The following is a 27311-nucleotide window of genomic DNA, read 5'->3' on the forward strand; positions in this document are numbered from 1 at the left end:
GGCCTGGAGCTCCCCAACCTCTTCTCCAGCTGACCACATCCTACCCCTTAGGTCCATGCCAGCAGCAGGTGGGGGTGGGGGCACTTGGTACTGGGAAGCGGGGAGAGGAGTAAGCTGCTGCCCAGGCTCAGCGCCCCCAAGTCTGCAGCACTATGTGGGCCCCAGGGTGGAGCGTGGGACCAGGCTGGGGATGCAAATCCTGCTGAGGATCAGGTGCTTCAGGAGTGGGGTCAGAACCGGTCAGCTGGGCCTGACCAGACCCACCCCAACTGACCCAACCAAGCACAGCCTGGGCAAATTGAGAACAGCCCAGACATCTGATGAACAGGAAAGATCAGGAAAGAGGATGAAGTGGGAAAAAGGACCTTGACTCCAGGGCCTGGTACATCACAGACACTAGCTAAAGGTTTGTTGAATGAATAAGTGAACAAAGGAACTCCTGGTGGGGCTACCTGTACTCAGAGTCCTACCTTCTTCAGCATCACTGCTCGCCCGCAGAGGGCTCAGAGAGAGGAGGCTGGTGGAAACGCTAGCAGCCCAGAGTGTGTTCCCTCGGCATGGTCCAGTCCCTTCTTACGATCTCTGATCCAGAATTCCAGGATAAAACATCCCCTGGGCCTCTCATCTTCCCATGAGCTGCAAGGCCTGGGGTTCAGGACCTCACTGAAGGCCAGGCTGGGGTACTGCTTTGTACACCACCTATAAAGCTACAGTGAGAACCTAGAATGGTTCCTTGGTTGTCCAGGATACACTGACCCCACCTGAGGTTTGGCCCTGGGTGTTTTGGAGGTCAGGAGCAGAAGGGAGGGCCTTGGGTTTGCTGCCCCTGGGGTACATGGGGACAGAAAGGTGCCCTGACCTGAAATGGCTTCTTCTTCCAGACTTCCTCCCTTCCGCAGAAACCAGAGCCTCACTTTGGAAAGGGCTTGTCCCTTCCTGTCCTGAAGGGAGCACGAAGCATGGCCTGGGTAAAGATACCCCTTCCCAGCCTGGGTTGGGGGCAGTGGAATCACAGAGAAAAGAAGGGAATCCCACCCATTCTCTCAAACACACCCCTTCCCTGTCTCTCGCAGACAAAGACACACACCCAAAGCCCCATCCATCACCCTAGGGCCACACACTGCAGGCCCCCTCACCTGTGGACACCCCAAATCTTCTCTTCCCAGGGGGGGACTTCACTTGAGAACTCAGCCTGGCCTTTGGGGGAGGGGTATATACACTCCAAGGACCAAGGATCCAACAGCTCCAGGCTCACAATTTTGGGGGGTGGACTCCTCACCCTCTTCCCCCTTCTCTGTGGCGCAAGGGTCTCTGCCACCACTCCCCCGCAGGGCCGGGAAGCTGTGCCCAAACCCCGGGGCCGGGGTGTGGGGTGGGGGAAGGGAGAGGAGGAGGGGGCGGCTCCTCCAAGCGAGACACAAAGAGACGTCCTTCAGCCTCGGCTCCATGGCGACGCTGGGGAGGGGGCGGTGCGCACCCAATACTTCCTTCCCCACCTGCAGGGCTAGGGACCTCGGCGGCCACTCACCTGCTGCCCCTCACCTGGGCCCGGCTTACCTGGGCTGGGGCCGCGGGGACGCCGCGGCAGGGGGCCTGGGCGCCGTCTCGGTTTTCGTCGTCAGCCCGGCCCGGGGGGCTCAGGGCGCCACAACCATGGGCTGGGATGAGAAGGGCGCCGCGAGGGGCTCAGTCGCCCCAGTCCTGGAGCTTCGGGGGGGGGTCCCAGAGGCCTCTTGCTGGTGAGGGATAGCTCTTGCTGTCCTCGGGTCCCTAGATTTGGGGTTTCTGTGAGCCGGAATCGGGGAGGGGGGGAGGTCTAATACCCCTGATCTAGGGGCGTTCTGAGCTGGGTCTTCGTGTCTTGAGGTGTGGAGTTGTAATGGCCAGGATCTTGAGAAGGGATCCCCACAATCCCGGACAGGGGGGTCACTACGTTCTAGGTCTTGTGGGGGCCCCGACTGAAGAGGGGGTGTCTTCGCGGAACCGCAGGGAGGTCGCTGTCTTCTGAATACGGAGGTAGTCTCCGCCTTCCCCGGCTGGGGAACAGCTCTGTGTTGGATCTGGAGGGGCCACCCGCTTTCCTAAGGGTCTCTGGGTCCTGGATGTGCTGGGGGGATCCCCACGCTCCCCGGCTGCGGGGGCTTGCAGAGTCCCGGCCACCGCAGGAGCTGGGAGGAAGCCCCTCAGCCGCTGGGGGGCTCCGTCGCCGCCGCTACGAGCAGCCCGGCCCGGCGGTCCCGGACCCCGGCCTGGTCCGGGCTCTGGCTGCGGCTCCTGCTCGCGCTCCGCCTGGTGCTCGGGCCCCGGCCCCGGCGCCCGCCCGGGCTGCGCTCCATCGCGGCATCGCGGCTCCGCCCTCCGGCCTGCGCGCACCTGCCCGCCTGGCCCGCGGCTCCGCCCTCTGGCTCGCGCGCCGCCGCCCGCCCCTTTGTCCGCCCCGCTTGGCGCGCGCCCTCGCGCACGCGCACTAACTCCGGCGCGCTCTCGCCCTCCCGCCGCGCCCTCCAGCCGCGCGCCGCTGGGCGCAGATTCTCCCCTCACGGCGAGAGTAGCGCGCGGCGCCCCCACCCCGCCTTCCGGCCGCGCTGGGTCCTAGCGCCCGAGGGCTGCTTCTTTCTCCTCCCATCCCCGTCTTTTCTAGGTCAGAGCCCACAAGGGGGCGAGAACGAGGTTAGAGAGGAGTCGGGGGAGTGTGAGAGGGTCACCTGGTCCAGCCTCCTGGCTCCTGCGGGACCAGACTGCCCCAGACTGTCCCAGTCTGTTCTTGTGGGGCGGAGCCTGTCTTTTTCAAGGAGGGAAACATCTAAACCCTGCAATCCGCTGTAAATTCATCCATCCATCCATTCATCCATCCATCCAACCGTCCATCCGAGCAGAACGTCAGAGAACTAACTCAGGAAAGTCTACTTAGGAAAGAGGTTGGAAACTGGGGCCTTGAAGGTCATGTCCAGCCCAGGTTGCGTTTTTGACCCCGGTTGTAAACAGGTAGTGGCTAGTCATGGGATGCAGCTGGGATTCACAGTGCTCACCAGATACAAGGGAAGAAAGGGGATTCCAGGCAGCATCATGTGCGAAGGCACTACCCAGGTATGAAGGATATTGTCTGTTTGGTAACTGGAAATTGTGACCTGGAGGGAAGTGGGGTGGATGGGGATGGAGATGAGATGGGGGCAGCTCAGCCTCCCAGGCCCTATTTTCCTCTTTCTCAGCCTCACCCACACTGTTTCCCTGAAGAGAAAGCCCCTAACACCCCCTGCACCTTCCCTATTTGTCCACCCAGCACACTCTTCCCAACCACTGCCCGCCCCCCGCCGCCCCCCGACTGTTTCTAGAAGTTTTAGAGACAGGGATTGCAAACTCAAGTACTTATAGGTAATATAGTGACTGGGGTCAGGTGTAACGTGATAGGGAATGGTGGAGATGAAGCAAGCGAGCATCATGGGCCCTGGGTGGACAGATGATTTTTCAAGCAGGAAATCCATATTCTAACGTACAATTGTCCAACTTTTAAATGTTTGAAACTAATTCCCCAAATTCAAAAATACCGAATGGGCCAAATGAAACATTCTTTGGGGCCAAATCTGGCCCATGGGCCATCGGTTTGCAACCTCTGCTGGGGAGAATATTGCCTTACTTCCTAACTTGTCTCCCTCCAGCCTCTATCAAAACTTTAAAAAAAAAAAAAAGAATCCAAGTCTATGTGATCATCAGCTCCGCAAAGTACAAAGTAGATTGGGTTGCTCCCCTACATAAAATTGTCAATAACTCCCTGTTACCACCAGGGTAAAATTCTAACCTTATCCGGGCATTCCAAGCCCTTAGCCTTTGGGGCCTCCTACCTTTCCCCTGCTGAGGCCCCCTCTTCTCCATTCAGCCTTGACCTCAGCCGGTATTCCTAGAACATCTGCTCTCTTGGACCTCTGTGCCTTTATACATTTTGTTTTCTCTGCCTCGAACATCTTTCCCCTCTTCTTTGTACTCCAAACAGCTTTCCTCCAAGATACCTCCTGTATGTCTGCCTACCTTTCCTCTCTGCTCCCTGTCCTGGCAATGTTCCCGAGTTTCAAATTTCATTCGGTGTTCTGATCCTCTCCAAGTAAGGCCTTATTGTCCCAAACAAATGAATGGAGGGGTTTGAGTTATTGAGCAGGTAGTAGAGGGAGACTAGAGAAAGAAGGAAGGGAATATCTTCCTTCGTCTAACAAATGAGTCCCAGAACATTAGCATTTAGAGAGTAGTTCCTCTTTTTACAGGTGGGGAAACTGAGGTCTAGAGAGGAGCAGAGGTAGAATCAGGCCTTGAAATTCTCCCAGCTATGGTTATCAAGGGTAGTGCTGTTCAAGGCCACTTTCCGAAGAAGCCTTCCCTGATTCTTCAACTGGGGATTTGATTCCCACCCCTGTGATTAGTAAAGCTTTGCCAAAATGCATTGTGGGTAATCACCACCCCCGCTCCAGCTCTGCAGGGAGGGAAGTCTTGGTCCCCAAAGGGGGCACACTCTTACCAGGGGACACAGCAAAGGTCCTATTAAAATTTAAGCTATGGCTGCTTGCCGGGGTACTCTGGACTCCGTGTGTTCTGGGACCAGCAGGCAAGAAGAGGAGTCACTGTCCTGGCAGAAGTAACTGACCCTCATTAGTTATTAGAAGTTACTAGAAGTACCCTGATCAGTTACTAGAACAAGGCAGGGCTGCTTTTACAAAGTGGGAGCAGGGAGAAATACATGTGGAACCCAGTGATCCATTGAAGTGATCCATTGGTTATGATAACTAAGAGTTTAGACCCCTCAGGACTGAAGGGTTGGGTCACACCATCCGGTGACCCATCAAGACCTGCCAATGTAACAGTTGAGGGTGTGGATAATTGAGAATGGATGGTGGAAGGGGAATGGGATGAGTACCAGTTATGTCCCTGAGATCAAGTGCAGCAGAAGGGAGGGGAGCTGTAGTTGGTTCCACTGATCTCCCTCTTCAAATTTTCCCCTTAGAAAGAGAGGCTCATGACATCCACAGAAGAGCCATGTGGCACAAGGGGTGGGATGTGGCAGCCCTGAGAATGCACCACCCAGATCTCTGACTGCAGGGATGGTGACTCTGAGGGCAGCAGCTGTGGAGTCTGCAGGGTTCACAGAGAAGGCTCCTTTGCTTCCCTCCAGCCCATCCCAGCCAAAGACTGAGCGCAGCAGAGACTCTAAAGCGCCCAGTTCCTGGGAGATACAGGGCTTCTCTGATGGGCAACTTGAGATCAAGGACTCTCCATTGGATTTGTCGGAACTTTCTTAACATTGCACTGCAATCTAAGACTCTCCCTATCCCACCTTCCTTCCTTGCTTTCCCTTTTCCAAATATTGGATCTATTTCAGTCTGACAGTTCTCCCAGCCTCCTCTGGCTCCTTCCCTACGTTCCCGCCCAAGCATTTTCCCCAATAAATCTCTTGCATATCTGACCCCGTCTTGGCCCACTTCCTGGAGGACTGAACCAATACAATGTATGCGAAGAGAGGAACTAAAACAGCTGTGTGTAATGCTGCAGCCCTTTTTCCTTGACACCCAGAGATAAGCCACTCTGGCCAGCTCAAATTTTGCACCCACAGCAAATGCTGCCTTTGCAAGAGAGGGTTTTGATGGGTGTCACTTGGATAGCAGGACACAAACGTAAAACTTAACTGTCACCTCCCTAGCAACACGGGAGGAACACTGGAAAACAGAGACCTCCACTGAGATTTCCTCTGCCCACACCCGTCTCCAATGCTGACATGTCCTCATGGTCTTGGACAGTGAGTTGCTGCTCCCTGCACAGGGAAGCATGTGAGACCTGGAACCACAGGACTTTTGATGATTTTGCATTTTTCCCTTGGCTGCATTTTCTATTCATTGATGTGTCAGAAATTTCTGTTACTGTTGGGGGAAACAGGGAAGGAATTGAGAGTCCCTGTCCTCTAGAAACTACATAATGTTTCAAACTATATGGGTTTGGGTACCTCTACCAGCTGTACTGAAAGGGCTCTATTGAGACCTTGTCTTGGCCGCGTTGATCATCTCCATCAATGAACAATGATGGCCTTTGGGGGTTTTCCCCAGTGTACTCTATGTTCTATGATGGTCCTTATTGCATCTGGCCCCAGTCATGACTGGGAGAAGACGTTCCTGGCTTGTTGGTCTGCATTATGATGGTCTCGTACAGGAATAATTTCCTCCCCCGGAGGGCCACCGTCATGCCCAGGACATTGCTGCTGGCGACTGGCTCATGCAGCATGATCAGGGGCCCTGGTGGCATTGGTGACTGAGTAGCTCAGAGAGCTGATCAGGCTTAGGATGCTGGAGACAATGCCATTTGGGGCAAAGGTACAGAAGCTGCCCACAGCCAGGAGCGGGAGCATTCAGGGCCGCTGGGAGACACAGGTCAAGCTATAGATGGTAAGGAAGACCAAGAATCCACCTGAACCCACAATGGACCAGAAAGCAGACAGTGGGGCAGCCCCAGCTGTATGGCAGCTGGGGGCCATGGATCTTTGAATCTCTCAACACCTTTTTAGAGAAAATATTCTGAAGTGAGAAACACAGTGTTCTAGCAAGAGTCCTGACGGGCTCTCCACCTCCCGGGTCGAAATACAACTCTATGTCCACGGCCAGCAGGATGCCACTGATGATGGGAAGTGCAGAGTGATGGTAGTGCAGAGAGGAAAGAACCCTCTTCTTTGTGACACCTCAGAGCTGCTGAGTTGTACTTGGAGCTGCTTTGAAGGGAATTCTGTCCCTTTGCTGCTGAAAGCGTGCCAACTGATTTGAGAAGACTAACTGTGGTTGCCCTTGGGGATGGAGTCCAGGAAATGGGACTGGGGCGGGGACAGATCACGGGAATTCACCTTTACCTGTCATGTTTTATTATTTTTTTATTGAAAACATCTGACACAAATATGATAAAATGTTAACATTGATTCTAGTTGTGGATGTGCACAGGGTTACACTTTTCTCTATTTTTTTAAACGTTTTTTTCAAAATAATTAAAAATTAGTGGGAGCGTTTTTAAATGGGATCTTGAAAAAAGAGAGGAAAAAATAATTTTTTCACTGTGTGACTCTGCTTTCTAAAGCCAGGTCTAAGAACTATCTGAAATGATCTCATCTCTCGCTCTCTGAGGAGCACGGGAATGAGTAGTACATTTGGCTCCCTGGCCCCCTGCCACCTGTACCTACTGCTCATGGCGGATCTGAACGCCTGTGTTCCTTAGGGATGGATGTGGCTGTTTCTCTGGGACATAGTGGAGTGAGGATCTGATAGGTCTTTGCCCCTCCCCCACCATGCTTACTGCAGGGGACCTGGGAGCATCTTCAGAACAGAGGCTACTCAGAGCCTTGTCAGTCTCTGTTCCTTCCTCAGGGATGGGTCACCAAAGCCAGCCCAGGAATGTAATAGACATTTGAAAGGAAGAAAGTGCTGTCTTGTACACATCCCTGGAGGGCTGGCTTTAATGATGTCCTAGTTTGGGTTTCCCAGAAACAGACCCTGAGAGAGGGATTCGATATCCTGTGGGGTTTTTTTGGCAGGTGATCCCAGGTAGGGGGGTAGAGGAAAGAGACAGGAAGGCCGTGACAAATCACCACTGCAGGCAACTGGAGGTGAACACACTGGGGCACTCTCAGAGACAGTATAGAACATGCACGGCCATACACTGAACATGTATGATATCCCAGCTCCTGTCAGTCGCTGGTGAGAGCTGCTGGGCAGGGGCGCAGGCCCCTGTGGATGTGGGCAGAGCAGGCTGAAACAGGGAAGGCCCTCAGGAAGAGGGGCCAGGATACTGGCAAATAGAAGTTGGGAAGGGGCCCAGGGAGATCCGGGCGGGAAACGGACAGTGTCTGCCACAAATAACCAGCCCTTCGAACAGGGCCCTGGGGGTGGCTTGATGCCCATCTATTCCAAGTAGAGTGGAATTCTGTTACACAGCATCATCTGTCCCCCATTTTTAGCAACAGAACCCCAGTTTTCCTTTGGGCACTCACATTCCTTGACATACCCTTCCCTACTCATTAGGGCTTCTGAAAGTGGGGCTCACCTGTTCAGCTCTAGGGGTGGGCTTGTGACCCAGCTCCCGCCAATCAGCATATACCAGTCCCCTGGCCAGAAACACTGATTGTTTCTGAGACGTGTCTGTGCCCCATGCCAGGCTGATACAATAGAACTCTCTTTCCATTGCCCCGGAAGAGGGTGGGATATAAGCCTGGAATTGCTCCCACGAGGGAGAACCTCCCAGAGGAAGAAGCTGACCTAGCAGAGAGCAGAGCCAAGAGATGGAGAGCATCAGAATCCCAGTGTCATCATTTGAGCCCCTGGATCTAGCCATACCTGAAGACCCTGGACTTTTCAGTCGTGTAACCCAAAAATCCCTTTTGTGCTTACGTCAGTTTGAATTGGGTCTCTGTCACTTACAACCCCAAGCTCTTTGCACTATGTGTAAATGGGGGTTTCTAAAGTGTTTAAGAATGCAGGAGTAAATGAAAGGTTCTCCCCTCTGTCCCCCATAATCACTATTTCCTCCGCATCCCAGGTTGTCTGAAGAGATTCTCAGAGGAGCTCAGTGTGTCCAGGGGCAGGAGTTTGGAATCCTTGGAGCCCAGCTCCTGCCGCCTTAGGCTGGTTGTTCTTGGGGCCGCGTGAAGAGCTGGGGGGATCATAGCTGAGCAGGCAGGGTGGATGCCTGGGCTGCCACGTGGGGCCCCTTTCCCTCTAAGCATCAGGAACCTCTGTGTTCCTGGCCAAGGCACGCAGGCGTGCATTCACGCATTCCCATTTATTCACTGGCACCTGCTGTGTAAGGGCACCAGGATAAAAGGGTGGGCTAAACAGACAATCCTTGCCTTCAGGAGCCTCCAGTCTAGTGGGGGAGACCCTATACCAATCACACCAGTAAACGTCAAATTGTGAGCTAAGTAGTCCCAGGCCCCATCTCACTCCTTCCTGCTCCCTGCTGATCGGCCATCTCTCCCCCGGAGCCCGCTCAGCAGCTCAGACACAACTTTTCTCCTTCCCGCATTTGGGATCTTGTACTCCTCAACCTGGAAGCCCCACCTCCTGTCTAACCTGCATCCCGCCTGCTGCTAGTGCAGCCCACTTTCTTTACTTTGGTCCCGGGGGAGGTGAAGGCCGTTGAACACCTTTTCAGGTCACCTCGCTTCTCAGGTATGAGGCTCTAGACATTTATGAGGCAACTAGGATGTGCCAGGTGCTTCCACAAGGCTAGACCTTCCCCCAGATGGGGAAACTAGGGCACAGAGCATGGGGGTCCTGCACGAGCAAGGCCAGCCTCTCCCACCCGCTGGAGTAGGAACAGGATGCTCTGTCCTGTGCCCTTCTTGCTACTTGTCCCTTTAACCTCTCCCAGGTCAAGGGTCCCTCCCAGTTGGCAGCCTCTGGTTGCAGTTCCCAGGCCCACTCTACTGCTGGCCTGGGTGGGGGTGGGGGGTGTCTCCCTGACACCTACGGGCAGCACCCTCCCCTCCCCTCCTCCAGCCCCTCCTCCGCAGGGAGCCTTTGCCCACACCACCCGCTTATTTGACGAACACAGATTGGTGCCAGGTTTTAAGCATTTGACACAGGTGAACTCGTTTAAATTTCACAACAACGTTACGGTGTGGGCGTGCTCTCATTTTGTACCTGAGACATGGAGGTGAGAAGCTGCAGAGGTGGACACACTGGCTGGGCCTGAACCCAGGCAGGCTCCGGAGACCAGGCCCCGAACTGCTCCGGTGCCCAGCCCATCCAGCCCCACTAACCTCGCCTCCTCTCACCTGCTCCCGCTGTCTCAGTTCCATCCCTCTCCCTACCCACCTCCCTCTCTCGGTTTCCACTCCTTTGCCCATGAGCTTCTGCCCGGGAGGGGCTCTGCGCTGGGACCCCGGACTGGAGGGAGGGACACAGGGTGGAGGCCTGGGCGCTGGAGGGACCGAGCGCCACCCCCATCCGTTCGCAGCCCGGTGGAGGCCTGGCTGAGCCAGGGGCCTGGAGGACGTGGGCAGGGTGCAGTCGGAGGGGGCCAGGTGGAACCGGGCCTGCAAGCCCTAATTAAGTTAGTTAATTAGGTGGCGAGGAGAAGCCTGTGGGAGTTAGTGAGCTCAGCTAATTAAGTGGATCCTGGAGAATGGCTCAAATCCTAGTGGCTGCGGAGGAGAGATGGAGGCTTAGGCAGGACCGGAGGGAGGGGGGATAAAGTGCCTGGCACCTCCCCGCCGTCACCAGGTCTGCAGCCACCGTGGGGCTCTGAGGCCACTATTGAGACCATCGGGGTCAGCAGCCACCCCCAGGGTCTGGCCTGAAGTTACCATCAGGGTGCAGTGCCCTCACCAAGGCCACATATGCTCTGGGATGCTTGGGTTGAGGTCACCATGGAGACCTGACTGCCTGTCACCCACCACTCAGGGCTTAAAGCTATATCACCCTTTGAACTTTTGGGGGATGGAGGCAGGAAATAAGCCCTGACCCAGGGACCCTGCAAAGCAGCCACGACAATCCCTGGGAACCGTGACCACCGCCCTCACGTTCCCCCAGGTTTAAGCTGGCAAAGCACTCGCTGTCGTTGCCAGCGGGAAACCTGCAGTGCTCTCAGTCCCAGCTCACAGATGTGGCAACGGCGGCCAGGAGGGAGGGGTGTGCCCTGGCGCATCCTCAGCCCACCGCTCACAGAGTGGATGCGAGGCAGGTGGTGGGTGGCAGGGGAATGTTCTCTTCCAAGCCGGTCCCCTGGGAGGCCAGCAGCTGGCCCAGGAGCCTGGGGGCTTTCCCCTGCTGGGCTCTGTTTCCCTCTAATCATGGGGTCTTGAGTAACAACAACAGCACCCGTGGCTGGAGCAGGTACACGTGTGAGGTGTGTGTCCTTGACACCAGGGCCAGCTACAGAATGTGGGGCTTCTTGTTCAGAAAGCAGAAGAGAAGCTCTTCCTTCCTACCCAAGCCTCTCTCTCCGCCTGCCATTAATGTCATGCTGCCTTGGGCACAGGGATACTCCTGGGGCCAGTGCAGGCCCTCATGGGTGCCTGGGGCCACCTTGATGCACACCTGACATGGAACCCTCCTGCACCCAGGCCGCTGCCAGACGAAGGATAGCAGCCTTGACTGGCTGGGGGCAAGGAGTGGGTGGCCAAGACATACCCAGGGGATGTGGGAAGGGAGGTGGGATTCACAGTGCATGCGCCGTTGTTAATCAGACTTCATTACACTTCAAAGATGAAATGATTAAGAATTGCAAGATGCTGGGAAGTCCCTGGCAGTCCAGTGGTTAGGACGCTGTGTTTTCACTGCTGAGGGCGAGGGTTTGATCCCTGGTTGAGGAACTAAGATCCCACAAGCCACGCAGCGCAGCCAAAAAATGAAAAAAAGTGCAAGATGCCAACCACAGAGCACTACAGCCCAAGTGTGGGGCCCTGAATGCTGCACACTGACTGAGTCCTCACAGACACTCTGCTTACTTGGTACCGTTACTGCCCTCACTTCACATATTTGTTCATGCATTCACTCACTTGCAAAATATTGGGTTGGCCAAAAAGTTTGTTTGGGTTCTTCCCTAAGATGTTATGAAAACCCGAACGACATTTTTGGCCAGCCCAATATTATTGCATGCCTCCTTCATGCCAAGCACCATTTGCAATGAAAAAAACCTAGAAAAATCCCTGCCGTTGTCCATTGTAGTGAGGGGAGAAGACAAAAAACAGGGTACATGAGTAAACGATTATGCTTCAAGGAATTAGTGGGAGGGAAGAAGTAAAGCAGGGAGGGGACAGGGCATACAGGAAGGTCCTCACAGAGACGGTTACATTTGAGCAGAAACTTGAAGGAGGTGAAGGAGGGAGGGAGCCATGCAGATGTGGAGGAAGGCGGGCAGGTACAGTGGGCCGGGCAGAGGAAACAGCCAGTGCAAAGGCCCTGAGGCCAGAGTGTGTGCTTGGGATGCTCAGGAACAACGAGGAGGCTGATGGAGCAAGGGAGGAGACGAGAGGTGACGGGGAAAGTTTGTTCAGGACAACTGTAAGCCTTTGCCTTTGACTCTGAGCGGGGTGGGAGTCCTTGGAGGGTTTTGAGCAGAGGAGGCAGGAGGTGGGTTGTAGGTTTTAACAGGCTCCCTTTGGCTGCTGTGGGGAAGACAGACTGTGGGGGAATGGAAGTGAGGAGGCTCCTGTACCCAGCCAGGCAAGAGAAGATAGCAACAGACCAGGCAGTAGGAACAGAGGTGGTGAGAAGTGGCAGGATCTGCTGGCCGATTGGCCAATGGGATGGGCTGTGTGTGTGTGTGTGTGTGTGTGTGTGTGTGTGTGTGTGTGTGTGTAGAGTGCCCTTGGCCCCTGGACCATGAAATTCCACGAACAGCTGAGGACACTAAGCAGCTCTCTGCCCCCCAAGATTCCTTGCCCCTGAGGGTCTGCTCTCATTTCCGGGGCCCCCACCCCCTCTACCTCTGCATTTCTGCCTGCCTTGGGCCAGTGGCTACAACAATGACACGTTACATGAACCCTCTTAGGCACAGTTCCCCCTTCTTGGGGTCGCAGACTGAGATGCTCACGGGAGCCAGGGAGGGACTGTGAATGGGGTGCATGGCCTAGGTGGGGACCGTGGTGAGCCGGAGAGCCCTGGCCCACCTGAGTGGCGGCCTCCCCTCCCCTGTGGCCCCACTGCTGTCATGTGGGAACGTGAACTCAGGTTTGCAGAGCTTCCAATCATTCAGGAGAAGTTGGAAATCTGCATCCTAAGGTGTAATGCCCTGATTTTTAAAATATTGGCAAATCATTTTAAAAATGTCAGCCAGGCTATACCCCTCTGTGGGACCAAGGATAGGACAGAGGGACTGCTTCTGTGGGCCTTTTACCCACTGCAACCTCCACACCGGGGGTCTTGGCAAACCTGGAAATGCAGACATCCCCTGGGGTGTGGCCTCACAGGTCAGCTCTTGGTTGGTTTGGGCAGGAGCCAGTAAGGAGCGGGGGCAGTGAGGAGAATGGCTGGGATGGAGCACCCATGCTGAGCCCTTGGGCACCAGGCCTCCCGTGGGTCCAGGGATGATGTGGTTGCCAGGCAAGGGCAGCTGCTGCTTCCCTGGGCACCTGGAGGAGCAGGGGAAGGTCTGGGGTAAGAAGGAGAGACCGTGGCCAGGAAGGAGCCACAGGGTGAGGTTTGCTGCAAAACAAAAGAATCAGCAAGACTGAGCAGGAAAGGGAGGAGCCCAGGCATGTCCCTGGCCTAGAGGCCACCCCCAACCCAGCCTCTGCTTCCTCCCACTTCGTTTCTCACCCTGGATCTGGGCTGGGCAGGGCTGAGGGGCTGCAGGAGAAGCAGAGAGATACAGAGGCGGGGGCAAACCTTCCTCCACTGTCAGGTCGTGTTAGCCATTCCCCAGTGTGGCTCAGCGCTTCACCCGCATGACCTCATTCATCCTTTGAACCATCTCAGCTTAGAACTAACGCTGTGCCCACTGTACCGCGGACGAAACTGGGTCACAGAGTGGTCGCGTAACTGGCCAAGATCACAGAGCCTGGAAGTAGTGGGACCTGGAGTGAAACCCAGGGGTACGTGGCTGCAGAATCTGAACTTTGAACACAGAAACTGCCCGAAAAAGAGGCCGAAGCCTCACCACTGGAACCTGCTGGGCCGTCCCGCAATGTGCGGGCGCGGCGCTCCCTCTAGCGGCCAGTCTGCAACAGTGCAGGACAGAAGACGGGCTAACGGGGCGCTGGCCTTGCTCGGTCCGATCTCTCGGTCTCTGTCTCACACACATATTTACTATCTGGTTCTCCAGGGGAAGACCACGACATCTCCATTTCCTCATCTACAACCCAGGACATGCGGCCCCTACCCAACTGCCCCTTTCCCTGGTCAGGCTCCACTTGCAACGCAAGCCCCAAGGAACTTTCTGGTTGCTCCTCTGTGTCTCTTTCTGTCAGAGCCTGGGTCTCCTTGACCACACCCGTGGTTCTCAAACTCTGCTGCACATTATAATCTACTGGGGAACTTTCAAAAGTCCTGATGCGTAGGCCACACCACCATCATTAGAGGGGAGGACAGAGGAGATGTCAGGCAGCCTGCAGCACGCGTCTCCGTTCTCTGGCCTTTTCTGCCACCTTAACCCTCTCTGCTTCCTTCAGCCTCTGAGGCTCACACCCAAGCCTTGTAATTATCCCAACCCCACCCACTCTGAGATCTGTTTTGATCATCTCCCTCTGTTTCCCCCTTCCATCGTCTTCATCTGGTACCCAGAAACAACAGCTCTTTGATCTCATCGAGGCCACCAGCCCACTCTCCCCATCACTTTCTCACTGCCCATCAGTCTCCTTCTGCCACGACTGTCCACGGTGCCTTGTTTGGGCTCCGCACACCCTCACCATGGCCGCTCCCTGGAAACCACTCCCCACTGCTGGGCCCAACTTTCCTGTTGAAGTACCTGCCTGGAAAAATGCCAGCTATCACCTGCTCTCTGCCTGCAACTGCACAAGCTAGCACTGGTCTGAGGGTCCCACACCTGGCTGGGAGTTTCCCTTCATGGTCTCAAAGCGGCACTCACTGCTGCCGCCCTACAACCCAAGTATGCCTGTCAGTTGCTTTTCCCCACTCTCTCTGAGCAGTGATTCTCAAACTTTAATTTGCTTGTGCATCTCCTAGGGATCTTGGTGAGGCCTGAGATTCTGCACATCTAACCAGCCCCCAGGGGGTGCTGTTGCTGCTGGTCCATGCACCCCACTCTGAATGGCAAGGTCTTCCCACCTTCTCCTCGCTCCTCAAACCGTGGCTGCCACTTCATTGAGAAAACAGATGGACCAGATGCAGTTGCATTGGCTCCCACCATCAAAGCACAAACCCACCGAGCTCCGAGCTCCTCACTTCTTCCAAAGGCTTCAGTGGGGGGTGGCCCTTCTCCTTCTGAGGCCAACCCCTCCCTTGGGCCCTGGATTCTTCAGGACATCCCCCCCTCCCTTCCCCCTCCTCCTTTCTCCAGGATTGTCCCCCCAGCTCGCGGGCTCTGGTGTCTCCTCCACCACACATCTCCATCCATTTCCTTTCTTGCTGTTGTTAATAAGTTTATTTATTTTATTTATTTATGTTTGGCTGTGTTGGGTCTTCGCTGCTGTGTGCGGGCTTTCTCTAGTTGCAGCCAGCAGGGACTACTCTGCGTTGCAGTGCGCGGGCTTCTCATTGCGGTGGCCTCTCTTGTTGTGGAGCACGGGCTCTAGGCGCGCGGGCTCAGTAGTTGTGGCGCACGGGCTTAGTTGCTTCATGGCATGTGGGATCTTCCCGGCACAGGGATCGAACCCATGTCCCTGCATTGGCAGGCGGATTTTTTTTTTTTAAATTATTTTAATTTACAAATAGAAAACATCTTGGAAGAAAAAAAATGAAAGAAAAACACAAAACATATAGGGAAATTTTCACTCCATGAGCGTCTCAAATCCTCATTTGTTCACCAATCCCCAAGATGGAAAAACACTTTTCTAAAAAGGTACTCAGCCACCAACAATGATGTTATTAATAGGAATATGGATCAATTTCACAAAAAAGCCAATGAATCCCATTATAGCAAATCCTATTGCTGTTGCCATGGTGATCTTCTGGGATTCTTTTCTATCAGGTTTGGTGCATCTTTTTTTTTTTTTTTTCTTTTCTTTTTTGCGGTACGTGGGCCTCTCACTGCTGTGGCCTCTCCCGTTACGGAGCACAGGCTCTGGACGCGCAGGCTCAGAGGTCATGGCTCACGGGCCTAGCCGCTCCGCGGCATGTGGGATCCTCCTGGACCGGGGCTCAAACCCGTGTCCCCTGCATTGGCAGGCGGATTCTTAACCACTGCACCACCAGGGAAGTCCTCAGTGAGCCCTTCTGATCTGAAAACTCAGGTCCTTCCATTCTGAGAAATATTTCATCGACTTATTTCCTCTTCTCTGTTTTCTCTCTTCTCTTTCTGGAACTCCTTTGTTAAGGTGTCAGATTCTTGCACTGGTCCTCTTTCTTACTCTTTCTTTCCTATTTTCCATGTGTGGCAGCCATGCAGGTGCCCCACTGGGTTCTCCCTTCAAGAAAGAACTTGTTACTCAGCTGTGAAGAGTGCAGTTGGTTGACAGCCTCCAACTACAGTGCCTTTGAGACCTACCACAGCCTTTGAGTCAAGACCAAGGTCTTCTTGGGCAGCCCAGCGAATGACTGAGCACAGCGGGGACACCAGGACCTGACCCTTTCTGCCCAGTGTGGGGCTCCTCCAATGGACAGTCTTTGCTCTGCAGCCCCCACTGGGTTGGTCAAGACTTTCTTGACCAAAAGTCAGGCTCTCTCTTCCCAGATTTATTTCCTTTCCTCCTTCATTTCACAGATGTCAGATCTACGTCACAGTCTGAAAGTCTTCCTGCCTAAACCTGATTCCTCCTCCTTTATTTTTCACAGGCATTAGCCCCCCAGGACTTCTTACACTGCTAACTCAGCTCACCATCTGTTTACTGGAGGATCCAAACAGATACGTATCATTACCTTTCTGCTTTACTTTTTGGAAAATTTCCTCAACTTTATCTTTTAACTCCGGGGGTCAGGAAACTTTTCCTATAAAGGGCTCAATGGTAAATATTTGAGGCTTTATGGGCCTTAGGGTCTCTGTAACAACTACTTGACTCCACCAATGTGAAAGCAGCCATAGGCAGTACATAAACAAATGGTGTAGCTGTGTTCAAATAAAACTTTATTTAAAAAACAGGTGACAGGAGACTTTCCTGGTGGTCCAGTGGTTAAGAATCTGCCTTCCAATGCAGGGGACATGGGTTCGATCCTTGGTCGGGGAACTAAGATCCCATATGCTGAGGGGCAGCTAAGCCCACGGGCCGCAACTACTGAGCTTGCGTGCTCTGGAGTCCGTGCACCACAACTAGAGAGAAGTGCACAGGCTGCAATGAAGCGAAGAGCCCATACGCTGCAACAAAACATCCTGCGGGCTGCAACTAAGACCTGACACAGCCAAAAATAAATAAATAAAATTTTTTTTTTTTTAAAGCAGGTGACAGGCTGGATTTGGCACGAAGGCTGTAGTTTGCTGACCCCTAACTTTATTAAATAAATTTTCCATTTCTGCTATGATATTCTTTTTTTTTTAATTGAAGTATAGTTGATTTACAATGTTGTGTGAATTTCTGCTGTATAGCAAAGTGATTCAGCATATATACACACACACACACACACACACACATATTCTGTTTCATATTCTTTTCCATTATGGTTTATCACAGGATATTGAACATAGTTCCCTGTGTTATATAGTAGGACCTGTTTTTTATCCATTCTATGTATACTAGTTTGCATCTGCTAACTCCAAACTCCCACTGCTATGATATTCTTAATTTTTAAGAACTTTTTTGTTTTGTTTTGTTCGTCCTCAGAGGTTTTTTCCCTTTCAAAATAGCATCTAGTTTTTGTTTCATAGTTGCAATATATTTTCCTAAATCTCTGAATATAGTAATTATAGTTTTGCTTTTAAGTTTTCTTTTCCCTGCATATTCTGTTTCCTCTAAATTCTGTTTTTCTGTTTGTTTTTGCTCTGACTCTCATATTAGAGGTTTTTCGCAAATGTTGATGGTCCCTGGTTATCTGCTCATATTTAAGAGAGTTAAAGAGCTGATAGAATAGTAGTTGCCTCTGTGTGTGTTGGGTATTGACTGGGGCATGATGAAAGCCTGAATGTTACCTCACATGGTAGTATCTTGCTTGAGGTGTGGGTTACACAGGTGTATACATTTGTCAAAACTCATTAAGCTGGCCACTTAAGACCTTTGCATTTCACAGTAATTATGCCTTGATTAAAGAATATAAAAATACAACTTATGCAAGCAAGCTGCTGAGAAGCTCTATGCTATGGGTAGGGGGCTTGGCTGACTCAGGGGGTCAATATAGAGAATTCGCATTGGGTTGTTTCATTGGGAAATCCCTGATGCCAACCTTTTTAGGTATCCTTTTCTTGGAGAGTCTGACACTGGCGGTCCAGTGGTTAAGAATCTGCCTTCCAGGGCTTCCCTGGTGGCACAGTGGTCGGGGGTCCGCCTGCCGATGCAGGGGACGCGGGTTCGTGCCCCCGTCTGGGAGGGTTCCGCATGCCGCGGAGCGGCTGGGCCCATGGGCCGTGGCCGCTGGGCCTGTGCGTCCGGCGCCTGTGCTCCGCGGCGGGAGGGGCCGCGGCAGTGAGAGGCCCGCGTACCGCAAAAAAAAAAAAAAGAATCTGCCTTCCAATGCAGGGGACACGGGTTCGATCCTTGGTCGGGGAACTAAGATCCCACATGATGCAAGGCAACTAAACCCACACGGACTCAGTAGTAGACAGAACTAATCTTAACAGAAAAAAAATCTGGAGGAAACAGAAACTATGCACAGAGAGAAGAAAACTAAAACAGGAAACAAGAGAAGAGCAAGAAAAAAATACCAATCGTTAATATATTCAGAGATTGAAGGGAATAAATCTGCAGTGTCCTGCCTGGAGAGTTTAGGCTGGACTTCACTATTCTGGGAGCTGAGATGGGGAAGGAGGCCCCAGGTGATGGGGGCGGGGCAGAGCTCCCCACATTCAGGATGCAATATTCAAATAATCCCGCCAGTAGGGTGTAGAACTCTCCCCTCATCCTCACGGTGCCCTGTCCTCTGGCTCAGAGACTCTTGTGTTTTATCCTCTCTGGAGAATAAGCCTTCGGTCTTTGTCAGGGTGGGGGAGAGGCAGCTGCCCAGTGGTGCTGAGCAGAGAAAGAAATCTGAGAATTAAAGCCCTTCTTAGACCAATCCTCCTGTGTTTGGCCCCGGCTTTACGCTCACTTCCAGGCGGTACTTAGTCCATTAACACCAGGGCCTTTTGGGGTTTTGTGGGGGAACTGTGGTGCCCCTTGGCTTTCTCACCCCCAATTTAGGGTTCACTTGAGGTGCAATGTCATCAGACTGCTACATCATTTACTATGTTCTTCTGCTTTCCAGATTCCAAAACTGTGTTGCTATTGTCTCCTTTTTCAATGTATTAGTTCTTGCTGATTCATGCTGTGGCAGGCAGAATAATGGACCACCTAATCCCACAACACGTCTGTGTCCTAATCTCCGGAACCTGGGAGTATGTTACCTTACGTGGCAGAAAGGGACTTTGCAGGTGTGATTAAGGTTAAGGACCCTGAGATAGGGAGATGAGCTTGGATTGCTCAGATGAGCCCAAGCTAATCGCATGCAGCATTAAAAGCAGAGAACCTTTCCCAGCTGTGGTCCAAGAAAGACGTGATGAGAGAAGCAGGGCCAGAGAGACGCTCCCATGCCGGAGGGAGGGGGCCAACTGGAAAACGGCACCTTGGAAAAGACAAGGGAATGGATTCTCCCCTAGAGCTTCCAGAAAGTTCTTCCAGAAAGAGCTTCCAAGAGCAGCCCTGTCAACATCTTGATTTTAGCCCAGGGAGACCTGTGTTGGACTTTTGACATATAGTGAGTAAGATGATAAATTTGGTTTTAAACAACGAAGTTTGTGGTAGTTTGTTATGGCAGCAACAAAAGAGCAATAAATATACCTTAAAAACCCACTCACATGTGGAGAAAAGGGAACCCTCCTACACTGTTGGTGGGAATGTAAATTGGTGCAGCCACTATGGAGAACAGTATGGAGGGTCCTTAAAAAACTAAAAGAGTTACCATATGACGCTGCAATCTCACTCCTGGGCATATATCCAGAGAAAACTCGAATTCAAAAAGATACATGCACCCTAATGTTTACTGTAGCACTATTTACAATAGCCAAGACGTGGAAGCTACCTAAATGTCCACTGACAGATGAATGAATAAAGAAGATGTGGTATATATGCACCCCTATGTTCATAGCAGCACTATTCACAATAGCCAAAACAGAGAAACAACCTACATGTCCATCAACAGATGAATGGATAAAGATGTGGTACATATATGCAATGGAATACTACTCAGCCATAAAAAAGAAAAAATAATGCCATTTGCAGCAACATGGATGGACCTAGAGATTTTATACTAAGTGAAGTAAGTCAGAAAGAGAAAGACAAACACCATATGATATCACTTATATGTGGAATCTAAAATAAGGCACAAATGAACCTACCTACAAAACTATTACATTTAGAATGGATAAACAACAAGGTCCTACTGTATAGCAAAGGGAACTATATCCAACCTCCTGGGATAAACCATAATGGAAAACAATATTAAAAGAAGAATGTATGTATGTGTAAAACTGAGTCACCTTGCTGTACAGCAGGGACTGGCACAGCATTGTAAATCAACTCTACCTCAATAAAAATAATAATAAAAAAGATGTGATATATATATATATAATACAATGTATATATACAATTTTATATTTATACACACACACACACACACACACACACACACACAATGGAATATTACTCAGCCATAAAAAGGATGAAATAATGCCATTTGCAGCTACATGGATGGACCTAGAGATTATCACACTAAGTGAAGTAAGCCAGACAAAGACAAATATCAGATGATATCACTTATATGTGGAATCTAAAATACGGTACAAATGAACTTTTGCAAAACAGAAACAGACAGACATAGAAAACAAACTTATGGTTACCAAAGGGGAAAGTGGGGGAGGGATAAATTTGGAGTTTGAGATTAACCGATACAAACTACTATATATAAAAGAGACAAACAACAAAGTCCTGGAACGTCCCTGCGGGTCCAGTGGTTAAGATTCTGTGCTTTGGGCTTCCCTGGTGGCGCAGTGGTTGAGAATCCGCCTGCTAATGCAGGGGACACGGGTTCGAGCCCTGGTCCGGGAGGATCCCACATGCCGCGGAGCAACTAGGCCCGTGAGCCACAACTACTGAGCCTGCGCGTCTGGAGCCTGTGCTCCACAACAAGAGAGCCCGCGACAGTGAGAGGCCCGCGCACCGCGATGAAGAGTGGCCCCCGCTTGCCACAACTAGAGAAAGCCCTCGCACAGAAACGAAGACGCAACACAGCAAAAATTAATTAGTTAATTAATAAACTCCTACCCACAACATCTTAAAAAAAAAAAAAAAATTCTGTGCTTCCACTGCAGGGGGTGCGGGTTAGATCCCTGGTCAGGGAACGGTGTGGCCAAAAAACACCAGTAAAAAACAAAACCAAAAAAACAACAACAACAAGGTCCTGCTGTACAGCACAGGGAACTATCAATATATTCAATATCTTGTAATGAACCATAAAGGAAAAGAAAAAAAAAACCCACTCACTTCTTTTTCATGGGGTTTCAGGACACAGAGAAATTGGATGTGTGTATTCGATCCACCGTCTTTAACCGGAAGTTTCTGCTCACACCTACTCCTGTCTCCACCCCTCCATGAAATGTTCTCAGCCGGGTCACTTTCAGCTTCTGTGCTGCTGAATCTATCCTCCTTTTCCTTGGCTGTTTGGCATTTCTGAAGCCAGTTGTCCACCTCTCTCTCCTCCTTGAGACACTCGTCTCTTGGTTTCCATGACTACCCATGCTCCTGGTTTCCCTCCTACTTTACTTCTCTTCCGCCCTTGTTAGCGTCTCCTCCACGTGACCGCAAAATTGTGGAGTTCCTCAGGGCTCCATCCTGGGGCCTCTCCTCTCCTCTCTCTCCTTGTGACCTCATGGTTTTCTTTTTTTTTTAAATTAATTAATTAAATTTTGGCTGCGTTGGGTCTTCGTTGCTGTGCGTGGGCTCTCTCTAGTTGCGGTGCACGGGCTTCTCATTGCAGTGGCTTCTCTTGTTGCGGAGCACGAGCTCTAGGCGTATGGGTTTCAGTAGTTGTGGCACGCGGGCTCTAGAGCGCAGGCTCAGTAGTTGTGGCGCAAGGGCTTAGTTGCTCCGCGGCATGTGGGATCTTCCCGGACCAGGGCTCGAACCCGTGTCCCCTGCATTGACAGGCGGATTCTTAACCGCTGCGCCACCAGGGAAGTCCCAACCTCATGGCTTTCAATGCCATCTTCACACTGAAGTCTCTGATATCCTCTCGCCCGCCCAAAAACTACAGCTTTGAGCTCCGGACTCTTAGTATCAAGTCCTCACTTGACATCTTCACTTGGGCATCTCATGTGTCTCTAGGTTGAAAACATCCATGGCCGAATTCTTGAGTTTCCCACCACGTCTCTTCCCTCTCTTGAACCTTCCCATCATCTCCACACTTATCCAACCCAGAAACCTCAGATTCATCCTTGCTTCCCTTCTTCCTTTAACCCATCAGCAAATTCTGTCTCCCAAATACATCTAGAAGGCACCTATTCCCCCCGTCTCCAAGGGCCATCATGGTCCAGGCCAACGCCATGGCCCCCCTCCATCACCACCGTGACCTCCACCCCGGTTTCCTGTGTCTACTCTGGCCTGGCTGCCATGGATTTTCTCCAGAGCAGCCCAAGTGATCACTTAAGATGTCAATCAAACTATATAGCTTCCCCCACTTAAAAGCCTCCAAAGCTTTCCCAATCTTATCCAGAATGAAATCCATCCTCCTCACCATGGCCCACAAGGCCTACGTGCTCTAGCCATTCCTGTCTGTCCCCATTGCCCATGTCACTCTCCCCGTCGCCCGTGTCACTCTCCCCATCGCCCTTGGCACTCTCCCTGTCACCCTTGTCACTCTCCCCATCGCCCGTATCACTCTTCCCATCACTCACCCTCCTCTAGCCACAATGACCTGACATTTTCTCACAGTCTCCAAACTCTAACCTGCCTCTGGGCCTTTGCACTCTCTGTTCTCCATGCCTGAAATGCTCCTCCTCCAACTCTGCTCAGCTCCTTCTCATTCTTGAGGTCTTAGAGGAATTGTCCCTACTTCCCCTCCTCCTTATGCCAAGTGGGTGTCTCCCCCAACCATCCCTGTGGTCATTTCCTTAACAGTGGGTTTTGAACACGGAAGATCATATTAGTTTGTTTGTGGACTTGTATTTTGTTTGACTCCCCCTTGGATCAAAGCCCAGTGAGAGCAGGACTGGTGTTTTTACTGTCCAGTCCACTGAGGGGGCTCAGTGAAATCTGCAGAATGAATGAATGCATTCTGCACGAACATGCTGGGTACCTCTCGTGTGCCAGGCGCTTTCATGTACACCAAATATATCATTTTCACAGCAGGACTACGTTTCCCAGTTTCTCTTGCAACTAGCTGCTTTGGCCATGGAGTGTGGGCAGAAGTGAAGTAGGCCACTTGCAGCTTTGGCTCGGAAAACCCTTCCACGTGATCTCCACCCTCTTTCTTTTTCATCTGCCAGTGGAAGCAGAGGATCCGGCGATGGATTCTGAGGCCCTGGGTGATGACAGTATCACAAGGTGGGAGGAGCCTGGGTCCCCGAAAGACTGAGTAGAGCAGTGTCCCCCACACCCCAGCCCCCTCTGGACTTTGCGTGAACAGCACAGGAGGCTCTACCATGTGAAGCGCGTGCGGTTCCAGGGCTTGTTCATTAAGGCTGCGAGCCTCACCTTCATCACACGCCAAGCATCAAGTGGAGGTGGCTGATGGGTGATGCTTTTGTTGACAAATTTTCACCAAATGCAGTTGAGTTCTCAGTATGGCCATTTCTTGCATCAGCCCACGGAGGGCACTGCGTTCACACCTCAATGACAGCGCATTGCTGCTGCATGCAATTGTTCCAGTGTATCCTTGCTGGGCTCCTCCAGGGAAGTGCCTGGTTTGTGTTCATCTCTGTGGCCTCAGCATCTAGTCCCCAGGAGGCCTCGGGGAACATTTGCTGAATCCACACATGAGTGAACTGGTTGCCTGCATCCCTCCTTGCTTCTCTGTCCCTAAAAGCGCCCCAGCAATGCTTTAATTTTACAGAGGCCCAAAGAGAGGAAATGACTTCCCCAGAGTCACAGAGAAGCAGGATGCCTCAGAATTAGCACGCCCTGGGGCTACTAAACATGGAAGCTATTGGGAGTGAAACCTGGCACCTTCCAGGGGCTGGAGAAAGTCTGAGAGTAGTGGGGGAGGGGAACAGCCTCCTCTATACCCACAAGGTGACCCTACCAGACCTCACTACCCACTGCCCCTCCTCCAGTAGGAAAGAAACACTCCAGAGCCTTCCCCCCCCACTCCCCGCTAGCACTGCCGGCCCCTGCAGCCTGGGTGTCCACCATCACTCAGTATTTTTAGCTTTACCACCTGGCACCTGTGGTCACTGTCTCTGCCCAGTCTGGCGGTGTCCCCTCTCCAGATCTTAAAGGGCCAGCGCCCACCAGCTCAGTGATTCTGATGTCCCATCTCCCCACATCATATTCATTCATTCATTCATTCATTCGTCCATTCGTCCAATCATTCAACAAGCATTTTGAGCTCTTACTGTGAAAATAGTGCTGCTCTCAGGAATCCATTGGTTTGGATTTCGAGAAACACTTCCACACCTGTGGCCTCATTGAGTCACCTAACTTGGCCCCGTTTTGCTTCAAGCCCTCCCCACTGCTCGCTCCATCACCTATAGATCAAGTCCTTGGCTCAGCAGTCAAGGCCCTTGGTGATCTGGCCCCCGCAGACCCTGTCAGCCCCATCTCCACCATGCCCACACAATTCCTTCTTCATATCACCAAGTCTTTGCTCTCGCCGTACCCCTTGCCTGGGATGTCCTTTCCTTAACTTCACTCACCACTTGGCAGAGGACAGACCCGCAGGGGCTCCTAGGGTTCCTGAGGGCAGAGGTGGTCAGTCCCTCCGCCTCACTCCCTGCGTGCAGTGCACTCACGCCCATCAAGGCGCCCATCGCTCTGCCAAACTGATCGGTTTGCTTTCGGGTCTCTCCTAGCAGGCTGGACCCCATGAGGGCTGGGGCCCTGGCGCACTATGAGTTCTCAGTCGCTGCTGAATGATGAACTGACAACCATGCAAGGAGCAGCCCACCGTTTCCCAGATGAGGAGACAGAGATCCGCGGAAGGGAAATGACCGACCCAGTGAGATTCAGGGAGGAACCTGTCCCAGGCTGCAGGAGCCCATACCCTCGCCTTCCTACTAGGGGCCCGGAGGGCACACCTGGGCTGGCCCTGAGCCTGCCCTTCTCGCCACCCAGGGCAGTGCTGACTCAGGCAGTGATGGAGGCGTGGGCAGGCTGGGCTGGAGAGAGGTGACCCCTGTCTCCCCTACAGATGTTCCATCTATTCCCAGAGCTTGCGGTCACAGCTTGTGAAATGCACTTGGCTGGAGCCTGGGTTTTCCTGAAGGTGGGGGTAGGGAGAGCTGGCAAAAGAGACAATGATCTCTAGGGCATGAACCCCCCGACCCAGTCCCAGTGCACACCCCCTCCCCCAAATAAGTACGTAGAACTCACACTCACTGCCACAGACATGTATACATACTCACAATCCCACATACTCACACCCAGATACCCAATCACATACACACACAAACCTTCATTCCCCTTCATTCCCTCCCTTTCTTTTATACACAAACTCACGTACACGCATGCATATGCACACACAGACATTTCCACTTTTTAATTCAAGGAAAACCTAACACTATTAGGTGTCAGTGTAGGGAGGAAAGGTGGCTTTCAGCTTGGGTTGGGGCAGGGGCTTCTTGGAGGGCTTCCTGGAGGAGGAGGTATTGCAGCCGGGCCTGGAAGGAGGGGAGCCAGGGAAAGGGAAGTCTGGGCAGGGTTTCACTGGGGGTAAATACAGGAGAGCAGAGCGAGATGAGGTGGGTGGGGCTTGCCTGATCTCGCAGGCCTTGAATGCCCAGCTGAGTGTTGACTTCATCGTGTGGGAGCTGGGAGCCATGGAGGGCTCTGAGCAGGGAGGACATGACCACAATGGGAAAGGACAGGAGGGTCACTGTGGGGGCAGGATGGGAGAGACAGGGAGGAGGCTGTGGGGATACCCAGGTGGGAGATCTGAGAGTCTGACACAGGGAGGTGGTGGTGGCTGGTAAGCAGTGGACAGACGAGGAACTCGGAAGCAGGACTTCCAGGCCCCCAGGGGCCCCATCTGAGCCCTGTGCCCTCACCCTGCCCACCCGCTGCCCACCGCAGGCACTGACCTCTGCAGCGGGACTTCTTCCAGCAGTTCCTCCTCCTCCTCCCTGTGGAAACAGACGAAGCAGAAGGCTGGCACATCCTCTGTTCCACAGCCCAGGGGCCAGGCCGGAGGCAGCTCCAGGACGGGGCAGGGGTGGCTGGTGGCGGCCTCAGCAGCATCGTCCCTTGCCTGGGCAGGGGTCCCCGAGCCAGCGTGCTCCAGGGTCAGTAGCCTGTTGGCTTCAGGACCCCGCGCCTGCACCTGCCCACCTGCCACCTGTGCCTTTTCACTCAGGTTACCCGTCGCCTCGGTGGGTGGGAGAGCCTGGGGCTCTGTCTGGTGGGATCTGCTGTCCTGACCCACAGACCTTCCAGCCACTGGGTTGGGCCCCGGGAAGCAGCTTCCAGTCGCCTGGACTCAGAGGCAGCTGGCTGGTGGACAAAGGTCCAGCAGGGCCCCTTGCTGCCCCTGGTGGCGCCCGAGGCCCCTCAGCTGCCCAGTCTGCTGCAGCCTGTCAGAGGCAGGACCAGGAGGACAGGTTTGCAGATGTCCTGTCCATCTGTTCATCTGTCTGTCCGGCCGTCTGCTCCCCGCCGTCCAGCCAGCACGGCAGTGGCGGTGGTTTCCCTAAGAAAGTTTGCTCTCCCCAGCTGGGGGGGGTGGCACGGCACGGGTGGCCTCCGGGAAGGACAGCCGGGACCTGAAGCTGGAAGGTGGGCAAGGACCAGGTGAGGCTGGCACAGTGCCCTCGCTATCCCCGAGAAAAGTTCTGGGCCCTGGAGTCCAGGCTCCAGCGCTGGCTCCCACTGGAGCTCCCTCTGCCCCGGCTCTTCCGACTCCAGTGGCGGCTCTGCTCCGCAGACCGGCTTGGCTGTGGGTATTAATAGCTACACATTCACGCTGAGAAGCCGGGAGGTTAACTCCTTCCCTGCCAGAGCTGGGAGGCCGGTAGGCGGGTGGCCGCAGGGAGCAGAGGGAAGGCAGCGCCTGAGTTCCGCCCCCGCCTGAGTCTGCTCTGCCTCCCACGGGACCTCAGATGCCACCTCTTGCCCAAGAATGACTGCAGCGCTCGGCATCTGGATCTTGGTCAGAGTGCCCGGGGCCACCTGAACCCACCACGCGCTTCTCCAGGGAGCCGCGTGAGACTGGGGTCTCAGGGCATCGTCCCTGTCATGAGCAGGGCACCGAGTTGCAGGGAGCATCCCCAGGACTCCGTCACTTACACATCCACTCCTGGATCCCCTCTGCATTCCCTTAACAAACAATTACCGTCACCAAGTCTGGGTCCAGTTCTGTCACTGGCTTCCTGTGGGACCCCCCTGCCCCGCCACAATGAACCACACGCAGCCC

At 53.1% G+C, this 27311-nt stretch overlaps 1 protein-coding gene, 1 long non-coding RNA gene and 1 pseudogene across 4 annotated transcripts in view; 1 reads left to right on the forward strand and 2 right to left on the reverse strand.

Annotated features, from left to right (window-relative positions):
* Positions 1–26807, reverse strand: part of SBK1 (SH3 domain binding kinase 1) — a 48777-nt gene extending 21970 nt beyond the window's left edge. For 2 of the 3 annotated variants that reach the window (XM_030871591.2, XM_030871590.2), the window contains exon 1: positions 1558–2365. The gene's annotated coding sequence lies outside the window, so the exon portion shown is untranslated. Of the gene's footprint in view, positions 1–1557; positions 2366–25983 lie in introns of those variants that run through there. The other variant, XM_060284375.1, reaches the window with a different exon arrangement.
* Positions 2712–27311, forward strand: part of LOC138842323 (uncharacterized) — a 47967-nt gene continuing 23367 nt past the window's right edge. Inside the window, exon 1 of the long non-coding RNA XR_011376719.1 lies at positions 2712–3087. This is a non-coding gene — a long non-coding RNA (uncharacterized lncRNA). The remainder of the gene's footprint in view (positions 3088–27311) is intronic.
* Positions 6106–26140, reverse strand: LOC115861051 (solute carrier family 35 member E1-like; annotated as a pseudogene).

The sequence above is a fragment of the Globicephala melas genome, chromosome 15, assembly GCF_963455315.2.
Source record: "Globicephala melas chromosome 15, mGloMel1.2, whole genome shotgun sequence".
NCBI lineage: Eukaryota > Metazoa > Chordata > Mammalia > Artiodactyla > Delphinidae > Globicephala > Globicephala melas.